The sequence below is a fragment of the Squalius cephalus genome (assembly GCF_949319135.1).
Source record: "Squalius cephalus genome assembly, chromosome: 4".
NCBI lineage: Eukaryota > Metazoa > Chordata > Actinopteri > Cypriniformes > Leuciscidae > Squalius > Squalius cephalus.
In genome coordinates, this window is record NC_137125.1 from 30,611,962 (window position 1) to 30,626,272 (window position 14,311).

A 14,311-nucleotide genomic window follows, 5' to 3' on the forward strand; every position below is an offset into this window, starting at 1 on the left:
ACAACTTGTCTGCTCACAGCCTGGCAGGTTTCACCTGCTGCTTTAGCAGTGGACGGATCTGTCGCTTTTGTATGATCAGCTACAAAGACCTAAGGTCTCACGTTAACGAAGATGATGTAATAATCCGATCTTCTCAGGTACATCAGTACCATCTGCAAGCACTCAGGGAAAGTACTGGAATATCCAAACAGACATATGGTGTGGTCAGTGAATGCCCTTTCAATGAGCTGAACTACTTTGATGTGACAAAAAACTTTCCCCCTGACTTAATGCACGATTTTCTGGAGGGTGTGGTGCCTCTTGTGATTACCAGAGTTATCCAGGCATTACATTTTTTGCACATTGTCTCATTAAGTCAGATAAATGCTGAATTGGATGCATTTAAGATAGGGAGGAATGAACGTGCTAACCTCCCTCAGAAACTTCCACAATCTGTTCTAAAGAAAAACACACTCTCAGGGTCTGCTGCTCAGGTCTGGTGCCTCTTCAGGATTTTGCCATTTCTCATTGGACATTACATTCCAGAAGGTGAGGTGCACTGGGACATTTACCTGAAGTGTAGGGACATAGGAGATGTGATTTTGTCCCCCACCATACAAAGGAAAAGCATCCCTTTTCTAAGCCTTCAGATAGGCGAATTCCTGTCCTCCTTCCAGTCTGTATTCCCTGAGACTTTCACTCCGAAACTACACTTTCTCATTCATTATCCACAACTGATATTAAAGTTTGGGCCACTGAAACAGCTGTGGTGCATGAGATTCGAGGGAAAGCACCAATACTTCAAGCGATTAGCCCACAACACGTGTAACTTCAAGAATCTCAGCTACACTCTTGCCAAGAGGCACCAGTTAAGGCAGTGCTGGGAACTAACTTCGCTGGATTCCCTGCGTCAGGACAACTACACGGAGGGTGAACAGGTAGTACCTTTTCGAGCATTACCACTGGAGATACAGAAAGGTGTGATTGGAAAAAGTGAGGCAGAGGATGTTCAGGGTGACGAGAGGCTTGGTGTGTGTAGTTCTCTTATGACCAACAACGTGAAATACTGTGTGGGAGACAACTTAATTATAGATCTTGTGGAGGAGGACATCCCAATCTTTATGAAGATTGTGAAGATTTTGCGGTTCAGGGGTGCTTGGATGATCTTTGGCAAGCTGCGGATACCAGTAACATTTGAAAGACATTACCATGCTTTCAAATTGGAGGACCAGAAGGAGTGGATTCTGGTGCAGCCAGGGGAGGAGAAAGAATTTCATCCTCTTGACACATATGTGCATGATGATACTAAGTATATTACATTATACCACAGAGTGCAGTCTTCTAGGTAAATATATTGTACTTCTGTGGCATGTCTCTCTCTTATTTATTATTTCTTCTTTAGAATATGAAATATTTGGTATTTTTTTACAGAGCAGCAAATTGATGGGGAGACTCTGCTGGGTCTCACAGAAAGGATGGTGGAAAGACTTTTTCCTGTAATGAAACAACAGGTGACATTTATGAAGGAGCTTTGTAAGTTAAAAAAGTAAGTCTGTGTTGTTAAATATTAAACATTGTTGTTAAATATGCTTAATATAAAATGTTTAATATAAAACGAATGCTAACCAAGCTTAAAATCCTTATCCTAATTTATATTTTTATATTTCTTCAAACAGCCTGGAAACTGAAGTGCCTCACATATCTTGTACTCAGTATGTATCATTAGCCGCGTTTCCATTACAGATTTGCGCAAATGTTTTGCGCTATTATCTAAATATCGATAAAAAACTATTGCGAAATGACGGCGTTTCCATTAACCGATGTTATGCGACTAAAACGTCATTTTTTCTCTCGCGATAAGTCATTCCAAAAATCACGGCAACTGACGTTGGTTTATATAATATCACAGCCACCGCATTAGACATTATTATTATTAATGGAACATTATTATTAACACGTGGCGTGTTATCCAAGCATTAATGGCAGGGAAAGACCCTTATAATGCGAACGACACATGGAGTTTCTGGGTGTTTCGCCCTCATTTCTGCTCCGAGGTTTTGATTGTGGCATTTCTTTGAGATTTAGAATCCAGAATTCCTATAGTCTAATTATTTATTTTTTTAATGAATTTAATAAAGAACTCTGTCTCGTATTCTGTCCAAACGATCCACGTAGGCTATTTTGTGTCCATTCGTTTTTCCTTTTTTAACCCGTAATTGAAAAACGAAAATGAACGGTTGTTGTCTTTTTAAAACGCAAAGTTGAACACCAAAATTTTAATTTGAACTGGCTACACCAGCTGCTGCGCAAAAAAGTAAATATCGACGAATTTTCAGATTTTTGTTTATGACTTTTTGCCCCTTAACATTTAAAATAGTCACAAATTAATATGGAAAACATGTCGATTTTACTGGTTTTCTAAGACCAAATTAGAACCTGGAATTGATGTTTTCCCGCAGTGCTGAATGAGAAGAGCCATTAATATTAGGCTATTAATAAACTATTGTTTTGGCTAAAATCACATCTCCATCTCCGCTCCGCTGTTAAGCAGATGCGCTTTTAGAGAGAAATGCACCTTTCATACGAATTACAAAATCAGAAGGTATTAGCTTTCGATTCGAATTTGTTCGTTTTAAAGTGAACATTTCAAGCTTTAGCCTATATTTTGTTTCAGTTCTCGCGCTCCAGTTTACGGAGATCATGAAAGTGCGTCTGATTGTTTTCTTTTACTTTACAAAAGCACAACGTTTTATTTTGTTATTGTGAGTTTACACAAATAAAAGTAGTTGAGAATAATGTATTATTATTTTCTGTATGACCAGAAATGATAGAGTATTTTTAAGTTGTTTCCACTGTTGATAGGAAAATGCAAGTGTTCACGCCCGCGCCTCCGTGCCATGCAGTGCGCGCTCCACACTCAGCTTTGTTCTTTTTTTGCATAAAAGCGTCTTCTAAATATAGCCTATTAAATGTTAAAATAAAATAATATAAAATAATTATTAGGCCTATTTGCGTAGCTATACATAGACCTCAAACACACCGCGTCTTCTAAGTCAGGTGACTGTAAATGCGCAAAAACTGTTTCCATTGCAGTTTTGCGAAATATTCCTTTTTCGAATTGCCTGAAAAACCACCTCATGAGAGCGTAAAAACTTTTTTGCGATAAACGGGAGTTTTTGCGAAATTGACGTGTTTCCATTGAGCGTATTTTTAATTCGCAATTTCAATTTGCGCAATTTGAAGGGTAATGGAAACGCGGCTATTGTTTTGAAGTTTAAACAAACTGTGTTGTGGCAAGTAAAATAAAATCCTGTATAAAAGACTTAAACATTGTATTCATGTTTACAGACAAGAACCCTGTGAGAATGAGGGCTCATTTGTTGCCCAACCTTGGCCAGCAGTATACAACCTGCCTGTCTTTCCCCCTGAATTGCAAGCAGCTTTGCAGAGGAAGGATCCCGGCTTTAAGAAGAAGGACAAGTCTCACATCCGTGCATTACTGATTCAAGTGTTGTTTGACAGCATCACTAAGCACACCTGGTACAGTATTGTATTTCATTGTATTTTATAACAGTTAAATGTATTTTATGTTAAACTTGTTGGTTGTTGGGTACTGAAATAATATATTTGATTATATTTCTTAGGTACCCAAATCATAAAATGTATGGAGATGTTCTGGGGAGTTTGATCACCCGCTTTCCATTTCTGAAGGATGGCAGCTCCTCTGGTTATGTATGAACTTATTGCAGTTCTTTTAATATTGTGAAAATATTGAGATCATTGCTCATTAAAAAATCTCACACAGAAAAAAATCTATTTTAAAAGAAAGTATACATGTGTCTACAGGATACCTTGTTGGAATGCCTTAGAAACAAATTTAAAAAAGAAAGGATTCCCTTGGTTAGCTCATCGATCGTCCTGCAAATGAAGGAGAAGTATGGGATTAAAAGGAAGTGTGCTGGACAAACAGATTCTGAGGGACTTACTCAACAACAAGAGGCAAGTTCAGTTCAATAAATTTTATGTCGAAGGCAGATTAAATTTGTCTTTAACATGTAACACATGTTGACAATTATTTCAGAGTGCAAAATGTAGAAGAGAACCATTGGATATAATGGCATATAAAGATTCTGCTTGTTCACAGGAGGTATTTGGTTTAGTGTTCCTTAAGTGATACATCAGTTTTTAAGATTGATGTTTCAATCTTAAATATTTTATTCTGTGACTTTGATTCATATTTACGTACTGCACAATACTGTCTTCCTACCTCAGATTGTATTGGACCTGGAAGTAATGGGTGAGGATGAGACGAGTTTCCGGGAACACATTAATGCCATCACCCTGGAGTTGCGTAAAAGCAATCCCAGTTACTCTGAGGTCAAGAACCGGATGAAGCGCACTCTTTTCAAAAGAGTACAGCTTATGGACAGGCCTGCAGCTGAAGTAATGGAGCAGTTTCCTTTTCTTGGAGTGCCACAGCTTGTGAGTAAACATTGTTACATTTTGTGCCAGGCAGATAAGAAAAATCAGTGTAATTATATTTCTGTGAATTAGAGATGTGACGGTGATAATATTCTCCACACCGGTTAATCGACTCGTGACAACACCGGTATTACCGGTTTCACCGTGGGGGTGGGGGGTATAGAGTGATGTATTTTTTTTTTTTACATGGCGCAAATTCATCATTCGCATTGAGTTTGATTGACATGCGATCTGACCAATCAAATTCCACCATTTTTGTGCGACAAAGCAGTCAGAAGTGTTATTTATTAACTTCGGTGGATTTGAACTTGGCTTTAACTGAGGCAATCTGTCACGACACATTAAAGAGCCAAAAAACGGTAGGCCTGTTTTATTTTTGTTTGACTGACCAAATTTGAAAGTTGAGACTTTGTTTCATATAATATTACCTGCTCGGTCCTGTATTTCAGCGCGTTGTCAGTGTCCTCTATTTTTCACTGCTTGAGATCATGTTGAGAACAATAACGCCCTATTTGAGGGTATAGGGCGCGATTTCGGATTCAACCACAGTGTTTTGAATGGTGGGTTCATTATTCGTTATTATTCATGAAAAACGCAACAACAAAACGGACATTTTGGCATAAACTGTTCCCTCGGTTTAACAAATCGTGCCCATGAGTTTCTAATCCGCGCTCTCAGATTTGTAAACCGTGCCTTCAGTTTTTGCAGTCTGTACCCACAAATTCATAAACCGTGCCCACGCTTTTGCAATCCGTTCCCACGGGTTTGTAAACTGTACTCACGAATTTGTGACTCACCCTACTTTTAGAAGAACACGTTGTTGACGAATCTTATTGTATATTGTTTTATTGTGTATTAAGTGAAATATCAAATTGTCTTAAATGCGTCTGCATGCTTAAAGTGATTCTCAATTGTAGCGGGTATGGGGTGGAATATACGTCAAGCAATTCGTCAAATATCAGTCATAATACAGGTTAGACAATAATAATAATAAAGTGCTAAGATTATCACAAATAAACAAAAGATTTTGATCTTGACAAACCCGTGGGAACGGATTGCAAAAACTGAAGGCACGGTTTACAAATCTGAGAGCGTGGATTAGAAACTCGTGGGTACGGTTTATTAATCCGTGGGCACGATTTGTTAAACCGAGAATTCAGTTTGAGAATTCGTGAGTACGGTTTATAAACTGAGCGGACAGATTGCAAAACCGTCGCCATGGATTGTTGTTGTTTTTTTCTCACACAGGTGACTTCCTGGGCTCCGTAGTTCCATGCCCAGTATAAAGTTGCATTGTCAATGTAAAGGTTGTAGCTACTATAAATTGTATGAGTGAAAACATGTATTAAAATAATGCAAATATTAAAGGTAGGGTAGGTAATCCTGTTCAGAAACATTTTTTTTTATACTGGGTGAAATGGTCCTTCCATTCTGATAGTAGTCAATACATTATGTGTTCAGAAAAAGGAATGGAAAAAATCTGACCTCTGTAGCAGCTGTAGGACAGTAAAAACTCTTACCAATCACTGCCATTCGGTGCGAATGTAAAGAACCAATCAGATGCCTTCATGTCTCGTGCCCGAGCACCACTGCGTGCACAGCCCTGCGTGCACTCATCATCACATGTCACCGTTCCCGGAAATATTCAGCTCACTACACCGAGTAAGCAGGAGTTTGCGGCACAATGGCTGAGAAAATGCAGCAAAAAGTACCAATGCCAGCTTTGCTACTTTGCTAAACTACTTCCTCGGACCCTGCCCGCACTCTTGAACGACCTCCTCTGCTTCGTCCCCGACCCCGGAGTGGACCTGTCCTCGAACCGACGATGCGGTACTTGTCACCGGAGTGTAACGTTAACGTTAGTCCTCATCAGAGTCAACAATGTTTTCATCATGGAAACTCTTACATGCAAAACACCGTATATGTTATGACTCTTACACGAAATTCACCTTCATCACAGTTTAACTGATGGTAATGGAAAAATGTGTATCAATGCAACCTAGCTTTGCCTTATAAATATAGCTCGTTACCTATAGCCTAAATATAGCTCGTTACCGAATCAAACAAAATATATTTTAAACTTTACCAGTATCGATATGCTAGCTTGATAGTGAGTACTAAAAGCCATCATATTTGTTTATATTCATAGTGATAAAGTTAGGTATTTTATTACATGTGATTCTGACATGATGTCACTGCATGCACTGCGCTCCTTCCTCTCCACTCGTCTCAGGTAAATAATAAATGCGTCTTCAGCTGAGCTGCGTTTGGCGTCGCGCGTTCATGTGTTTTGGGGGCGTGGCTTTGGAAGGAGCCCAGAAGGGAGGGGGTGGAGTGAATGGAAATAATGACCTGTGTTTACAACAGTCGTGAGAGGTCTACAGACACTCGATTTTTATACTTTCTTTTTCAGAGTACTTACATTTTAATTATGTATTGGTATATAAAGACAGTTTAAACAAATTTGGAATGTTTTTTTTTTCTGAACAGGATTACCTACCCTAGCTTTAAAGGAATAGTTTACCCCAAAATAAAAATTGTCATCATTTACTCACCTCTTGTCATTTCAAATCTTTATGACGTCCTTCTTCAGAACACAGAAAAGATATTTTGAAGAAGGATGGTAACCGAACAACTATGGTGCCCATTGACCTGCATTGGTTTGGTGTCCATATAATAGAAGTGAATGGGTACCAGCATTGTTTGGTTACCAACATTCTTCAAAATATATTTTTTGTGTTATGCTGAAGAAGGAAAGCCATATAGGTTTAAAATGACAAGAGTGAGTTAATGATGACAGAATTTTTGGGTAAACTATCCCTTTAATTGATTTCTGTACCTAATATACAATAATTTGTATCTGTTTGTAGGTCTCGTTAGGAATGCTGCACTCATTTTATTGCCAGCACTATTTAAAGAAAACGCCAGCTTCCTCTACTGTGTAGATAGTGTAAGTATAGTCTTCTGTAGTTTCATTAACATTTGATGCACTTGACTTGAATTAAAGGAACTGTTCATGCAAATATAAAAATATTAGTCAGTTTACTCACCCTTATGCCAAATTTGTAAAAAAAAATGTTTTTTATTAAATGTACCCTATAATTTACTCACTCTTCCTTAAGCCTGGAACACACCAAGCCGACAGTCGGCCGTCGGGCAGTTTCCGTGCGTCGGCCGACTAAATCTTCTCGGTGTGTTCCGCACCGTCGGCTGAAATTGGTCCTCGTCGGCTTTGTAACGGCCATGTTGAATCGGCGTCGGGCCGTCGGTGAAAGAGGGAACTCTGATTGGCTGTAACGAGTCAGTGCACGAGAATAATAGCAAAACAGCGAGCAAAGTCAAAACGGTACAGATAGTTCGGCTGTTCTAATGTTACGTCATCTTACCTGAGTGTTCCTTGGCGAATATTTCAATATTAACACGAGAGGAGTGGAATAAAGAAAGTGTTTAGCAGGTTAAATATTCAAAACGGTAAGCGCGCACTGCTTTGTTTACGTTTGTGTATCTGCAGCCGGCAGCGTCCGTTTCCCTTTTTGAATGATGAATATAGACGGATATATCTGCAGGCGCAGAACACGCTTTCTAGCTGACAGTCGGCAGTAGTTCTCTCTGTGTGTTCAAGTGCAGCTTTTTACCCCGACGTGAGGCGACAACACAGTCGGCTTTCATCAGCGCTAGTTCGTCGGCTTGGTGTGTTCCAGGCTTAAGTCATAAGCTTTGTACTGTTTACACTGCTTTGTAATGTCATTGAATAGCACCCCAATTTAAATCATAAAATAAATCTGTACAACTCCAGGGGTTAATACTTGTCTTCTAAAGCAAAATGGTACATACAAATGGTACGTTAGTGAGATAAAAAGATAAAATTTGCCAAGATAGGTTGCTATAATTAGACTATGTATAGATAAAGGAATAACATCCAATGGGGTGGCACATCAGCTCCACATTAATAATTATGAGTCTTGTTGGTTCTTGTGTGTCACGTGCTTAGCTGTCATATCTGTGTTGTGTCATGAACGATTCAGTTACAAGAACGAAAGAACCAATGAGATTCAAAGTAATCAAAGTGGAGCTGACATGGTAGCATGTTGAATGTTCTTCAGTCATCATTAATGTTGACATTCAAACACATTACAAAGCTTTTTATTATTAAATATATCTTAGATTGTGTTAAACTGAAGAAACAAAGTCATACACATTGGTTGGCTTATTGGTGAGTAAATTATGGGGTAATTTTAAGTCTATTTGATGACTTCTGTTAATTGGTGAAAAGCACTCAAAAGGTGAAATGTTTGTTTTACAGGAACCCAAAGGTCCTACACCAACCATAGTGTTTAACGGCTCTCCTGATCCCCTCAAGGCTGAAAGCGTCAGCATTATAATGGACAAAGTGAACATCATAAGAGAGGCAGACATCGACATGACACAGGCTGTGGAATGCCTGTTTGCAGTCTATTTTCTTTTCAATGTGCAATACCCGGTTGACATTAAGCACACAATGACTTTTATTCAAAAATATATGCTTAAACTAAGACAAGAGCATGACACAAGAACACCAATACCTGTACTGAAAATGTACAGTCAACTTGTGTGAATTGTAGTGCCATTTAATAGATGTTTTAATTGTTCATGTATTGATTTTATCTGCATTGTCAAATATCAAAAATTATTTGTTTTTCCTCATTTCAGAGAGACATGTAAAAGTGAAGTACTGTATATGTACGTAACAAGCTTATGAATGTTTATTGCAAAGTGAAAATTCTTAAATGAAATAATTCAAACTAAATGGTTAAATGTAAATGGTTAAATGTAATTAAACATCTTAAATGTAAATGTGAAATTTGCTGTCTAATACAGAGTATACAGAGGTGTAATTTTAAATATGACACTAATATTTTTGTAGAATCAATTGAATAAATTTAAACTTTTTTGAATTTTCTGGATTGTTTATATTTTCTTATTTAATAATAACTCGTTTAATGATAAAGAACTCTTAAATGGTTCTATTTAGAACCATCTAACTTGGATTCAAAGAACCATTTGGGGTTCTTTTTATGGAACCCTTTTAAATGGTTCTATATAGAACCATTTTGGAGTTCCATATATGAAGCGGGTGATAGAACCATTTCTGGTTCTAAATAGAACCATTTCTTTTAAGAGTGTAGCCACACAAATGTGGTTCAGGCAACGCATATTGATTATATTCAACTACACATAACATTTGCCTATTTATGAAAAAACAAAATATAAAACACAAACCTGCCTCTTTTCATTTTAAATATAATATAAAAATATTAAACATTTTATGGTCCAGGCAATATGTGCATTTGTTCTAAACAACAGATTTTGCAGTAAACAACATTACAGATCATCTTCGTTGTATTAAAATTTAAAATGACAAAACTCAACCCAGTCTCTTTTTGTTAAATTTCAGTTTTATCAATATTAGCCATTATAAAAGTATAAGTAAAAGGTATAAGAAGCTATACAAATAAAGCAAACAATTCAGTCAAACATACAAAGTCAGCGCTCTAGTCTAACCATACATCGGTAAAGTTAAATAGCTTATAAAGTTATGAAACTTCTCCTCAGCCAAAACGATTGGCCAGGGAAAAAATTATAGATTCACGAGACCAAAAATCGCCCATTACATATACACAAGACGAATTATATCTCATGTTTAACCACTACAGAGACGCCAGAGTCCGCGGCATTGGCGGCAAACCTCAGAACGTCAAGCCGAGAAAAGGTTGCACCAGGCGGGGTACATGAACGCCGAGCGCCCGGTCAGCGCTGGATCAACTGGATAAAATTTTCATAAATCTTTAAATAAACCACAGATTTGAGCTTTAAACAACTACATTCTCGCCTGAAAAACTCTTAAAACTACATTTCATGATACAGAAACAGTAGTATTATATGTCAACTGTATTAAAAAATGGCGCTTCTTATGTTGTCATTCTCCGTGGCGTTGCCTTGTCAGCTGTCAATCAAGCTGTCAATCAAAGTTAACCACGCCCTTATTGTCATACATTTTATATCTAAATACGATCTAAACTAACGAGTTAGAAAAAAATTCACCCCCCTCACAGTTGTCAGGCACTCGGAAGCTATCGAAAAATACAATAAAAGTCCATTGGACCAACCTGTAAAAACATGAATTTATGCTGTGAAAACGGACATTTTAACATGGGGGCTATGGACATTTGCTCCCTTTTGGGACCTGCCTCTAGCGGATTTTCGATATATTGCAGTTTTTCGCACTTCCGGGTAGGCTTCATTTTTCAGATCAGAATGTTGCCGCTTGTGTTGAACTTGGGCAATGTTGACCCGCCTAACATTTGAAATAACGAAATTTTGGTCGGCAGGAAAAATGGTCCAACAAACCGTTCGGTTTGAAAATGCGTACCGAACACCGAACCGAATCCACGCTAAAATATCAAGGTGAAAGTCATCATAGCTTGCGTAGTATAGACCCAGCCAGCTCCCAACCCAACTTTGAGAATAGATTAACGGCGATATTTTTTTTATCGCCCGATAAGAGTCTCACGTTAACGCAGCACGTTAACGCCGATAACGGCCCACCACTAATTAATAGAAAACAGCCATTTTAAATTTTAATAATATATAAAAAAATTACTGTTTTTATTGTATTGTTGATCAAAGCATGAGCAGAGATTCCTTTCAAAAAAACAAAGAATCTTTATTTTTATATATATATATATGTAAGTCAGTATATCGGTCCAATGGCAGTCTCCAATAATACGAGGAAGGTTGCTGCGCATTACTGTCTTTTACGCAACACAACAAGATTAAATGAAATACATGTTCTCATTTGTATTACCTCGTTATTTCATCTGACTCCATAAATGAAAAAGGTTTTAATGATATCTGAGCACCATTAAAATTGAGTGAATGTTTGATTATTCTTTTTAACAATTTAAGTATATTTTACCCATTCCAGATTAGGAAACTATGTCGCTCAGACAGAGGTCCTCATGTCTTCTGTTTAACGCGGGTCTCACGTTCACAAGCTCATCAGTTTAGTCATCAAACAGAGGTAATTGCTATATACCTGAGATAAGTCACATTCACGTTTACACAAAGATACTTTGGTATAGCCCCCATGGAATTGCATACACTTTAATTTAACTTAACGTTTACTTCAGTAGAGGTATGACCACTATTACAGATATAAGTTGACCAACATTACTTCTCTCATAATAGCTCTGGATTGGCCATGCCGTGTTTTCCCACTTACACTTATTTAAAGTAACTGTAGCGACAATGGCATCTGCTTTTCAAATTAAGGAATCATGTGACGTCAAAACACATCGTCAAATGTCCTTGCTGGTTAATAATTTCCCCAGAGGGACATTTGAGCCATAAAGAGGACCCTGTTTTAAGAATCCCTTGTAAAACCCCCTAGTTCAGCATGGACTTCCTGCGACTTTACAGCCTCATGACATTCCAGAACACACACCCCCACAAACACAAAACCTCCTTTGAATGCCACTTCATGTAGAAATATGGCTCTTGAATGTATACCTTCCGATGTGTATGTGTGTGATTAGCTTTGCTTTATAATAGAGATGTGGGTTGCTAAGAGTAAAATCTTTAATTCTGAAGGTTCATTGAAAGGAAATCACTCAATAGTGTCTTGTAACACGACCTCCACCTGGTCATAAACTTTTATGGCTCCAAAGCTGCAGCTCATCCTTTTCCTGCAAGCCCACATTCCATACACTTCCACACAGGCGATCCAAGAACCATGTTTTTGATATGTATTTTTATGTGTGTATAATTTCCATGGCAGATTGAGATTTCCTATGTTCTATCCTAAGAAATCAATTGACTCCTAAAATGCTCAGAATCCTACATTAGAAATGCATACCTGTATTCCCATATTCTGTACACCATGTCTGGTATCATTCTAATCGTAGTGATCTCACGGAATTACATATATGTATGAGATTACAATGAAATGTATTCTTACGGGTAGTATCTTGTCTGAAAGAGGAAATACGAATTCTACCTCTCACATGACAAAGTCAAAGTAGGCGTCTTCCTCTTCACACAAGGAAATGTTCCTGCTTCAGATAACAAAATCTGATTGGCTGTTGTTAAAAACAGGGCGTAAAACAGATGTCTGTTAAAAGGACGAGACCCCCACTCTTCTCTTTCTCTTCTCTCATCGATCCCGCTGATCCCTCTTCTTCTCTCTCCGGTCCCTGACCTCCTCCTCCTTCTCCACGTGCAGCGCTGCTCCAGCTGGACAGGCCTCGCCTTGGCCTCTGGGACGCAAACCACGCGTCATGTAAAAGCCTGCCGTCTTTGCAACCAAGATTTGAAACCTCTCCCGTCCCGGGAGACGCACCTGACTTTCTCTGTAATATTACATTCAGTGAGCCTTTTTAAACTTCGCGGCACTGGAAGACCCAGCAGAACGAGGCCGCTTCCCGCTTCCTGCCTCAGCAACACCAGAAAGAGCACAGAATTCTGCAAGTATATTGAGCTGATAAAAGCGGTTTCCAGGGGTCTCGTGAACAAAGGTTTCTGTATGTAATAATTACTAATTTTCCCTTCTCTCTACTTCTCTTTCTTTCTTTCATTTCGTTTCATTCTGATCACTTATGTTATTGTTTGGTTATATGTTTGTTTGTTTATTGTTTGCATTTTTACGTACGTTTATATTCGTAGCTCATATAATCTCTAGTTTTGCATTTATTAAAATTCATAAATACTTTTCACTGTCTCTGTGTTTGAAAATCCACCTTATAAGTCAATGAAACTTTAAAAGATCCAACTATAAGCTACAAAGCTCGATATATAGACTACTTGAGTAGTTTTAATTAATAAACTCAGAAAGTTTGATGTCCGTGGCCAGAACATAGAACCTTCGTGAAGTTTGTGAATACCTCTTCTTAACTGTAATGATTTTACATTTATTTCGCTGGACGAATTAAATGTTGGTCAGACCAGTTACAGAACAAGGCAATCTCGATAATTGATAAAATAAATGTACATGCGACTTATGAATTATGACCATGAGTCATAAATATTAATATTCCCAAAATTCCCCATATTCTTGAGCTAATTCACATTTACCCAGAGTCGTATACGCTACATAACATTAAATTTAAAGGTAAGACACACCCAAATTTAGATTGGTCAAGCATCACTTGGTCAATTGGTCAAGCGTCACTAATCTGACGCAAAACTTGCGGGAACATAAAAATCTGTTTAATCTACTTGGGAAAACAATTTCAGAGTCAGTCGGAATATATCAAATGTAACAATTTATTATGTCAGGTAAATGTATCATGCCAATCAGTTCAAAGATAATAAATACAAAATATCAAATGCTCTGGAATAAAGAAAAAAGATGCTGAGAGTTTTGGCTACTCTCAGCATTCCAGACTAATTTGAGTTAAAAATCGCGATGAGCCTTCTTCAACATCTCCCTTAATATTCAGACCAAGGCAGAAACCACTTTTCAAATGTAAACTTGAGTTCACAGTGGGAATTTGCATTAATCACCGTCCCAGACTTACTGGGGACAGAGGTTGATTTACATGGGGGCACACCCACAGCAGTTAACAAGATATCTCTAAACTCTCCACACCTTATTACCTTTTGGTTTACTTCTTTGGTTACCTTTGTACCAGTCGCACTGAGACATTTCAAATGATACCAAACGTGTAATACTGTATGATAATTATTCACATTAAACCATTTAGATTTTTGGGTGAATTTTGGTGATCTCAGCATGAGAGAGAAGGAATGGGGGAAGAGGGAAAGAGATGTAGATTAGGATGATTCTGAGGTGAGACTTGTGTCTCGAACAGTG

The 14,311-nt window shown here is 37.9% G+C and overlaps 1 long non-coding RNA gene across 2 annotated transcripts; it reads left to right on the forward strand.

Moving 5' to 3' along the window:
* The first annotated feature begins 4,210 nt into the window (after nt 1–4,210).
* On the forward strand, nt 4,211–9,623 carry LOC307156846. Of its 2 annotated transcripts, none has more exons than XR_013820822.1 (3): nt 4,211–4,461; nt 7,332–7,411; nt 8,765–9,398. It is a non-coding gene; the product is annotated as an uncharacterized lncRNA (long non-coding RNA). The 2 variants fall into 2 exon arrangements; XR_013820823.1 differs by lacking the exon at nt 4,211–4,461 and adding an exon at nt 5,567–5,829 and having other exon boundaries at nt 6,975–7,411; nt 8,765–9,623.
* The last annotated feature ends 4,688 nt before the right edge of the window (nt 9,624–14,311 follow it).